Raw genomic sequence first — 1665 nt, 5'->3', positions numbered from 1 at the left:
AGTACCAAAGTGGGATTTTTTTAGGTGACAATTTTTGTGCATGTTTCCCTGAGGATCACAGGGAGTAAAATGCACCTACACCACTGTTCTTTTCTGGAAAGACATATTTTGTTATAAATAGAAGGCGGTGTGACTACAGTAGCTCTGCCTGGGGAAAGCAAGAGCTCCTGTCTGTGCTCACCACCTTGCAGGCAGATGGCACTGTGTGTGCAGAAGTTCCAAAATGTTTACTGGTGAGTTTCACTCCTGAAATCTTCGTTACTAAATTTCTTGGGATTTAGGATTTTTTCAAAACAATTATTTTGATATTTTTTCTGGTAGAAGTAGTCCAATCCATTACAGTGGCACATAATACACCATATTTGCAACGTTTGGAAGAGGTCAAGAGTGAATCATCTGATCATTGATGTCACGTGTGGATGATGAAGATGATAGCGACTTAGAATTTGGCCATGTGAGTCAAGTTCAAAGTTTCATGACAGCAAAGCAGGGCAAGAATCCACAACGTGATGAGCTGTAAAAGGCTCAAGTCAACAACTTCTGACATTGCCAGTCCAATGGATAACCTACTACCATTATGGATTACTGGACTATATTGGATTATTTTGCTGAATTCATGAGCCTAAAATATTTATTTATTTATTTATTTATTTATTTATTTAATGGTGGAACTGGGGGTTGAACTCAGGCCCTTGGGATTGCCAGGCCAGCGCTTATTCTACTGAGCCATCTCACCAGCCCCAGAGCCTACAATATTTAAATGGAAACGGAATACTCACTGTTGACAAAACTGAACAAAAAAGGATGGTATAAATGAAGGACCATTTTGAAGTGAAAAAAATATGCATTTATATCTCTAGCTCTATCTCTATATCTATCTATATACATGTATATCTAGATATATGCCTATGTATCTGTATATACGAGATAGGATAGATATACAGCTACTTTCTCTTAATTTAATGAGATGAAATAATTGCACTAAGAGTGTTTGGGCAGGATGTCATGCCTGCATCTTGTACTATGAATAACTACTGTGAAGACAACAATATGCAATGTGTTAATTGTAACTGTCCTACTAATTTGTTTTGAAACTATCTTATTGTTATTGATTTTTCAACAAAAACAGAATCCACAATATGAGTAGCATTTATGCATTTGAGTAGTAGAAGTGGTACAAAATGGTAATGCTGTATCAGAAAACTTCTCCCCCACCAGTACCCTGCAGTTTCTTTGTTGTCAAGGTGGTAGTTTGCTTTTGTCTACTAGAAATGGCTGATCATTGTAATGCATAAGTGGTCATTATGATACATTTTGTAAGAGTCAGAAGCAGCAAAGTGCACTATCTCTGAACTTCCCTTTTGCATTCCCATAAAGACTTGCCTCCCTGAGCCTTTGGGCTGGATATTATGGAAATGATCCTGAACAGTGCCTTTCAACATAAAATAAAACTGCTTCCAAATTCTGGGTGTCATTTTGATGTTTTGAGTGCTCTTGCATTTGGCACTTCAGCCTGGAAGACTGATTGCCCTGATGTGTTTGGTCATTGGTCATGCCCCTCATGGACAGAGCTAGGACCTCTCCAGGGCCTGATGGGAAGGTGTGCCCTTGTGCTTTTAAGATTTCTTGAGTCCCCTCAGAAGTCTGGAGGAGGATTCCTACCTC

The sequence above is a fragment of the Octodon degus genome, unplaced genomic scaffold (genome assembly GCF_000260255.1).
Source record: "Octodon degus isolate 3935 unplaced genomic scaffold, OctDeg1.0 scaffold00543, whole genome shotgun sequence".
Classification (NCBI taxonomy): Eukaryota; Metazoa; Chordata; class Mammalia; order Rodentia; family Octodontidae; genus Octodon; species Octodon degus.
The sequence above is the reverse complement of the archived record's forward strand: the minus strand, read 5'-3'. Positions refer to the sequence as shown.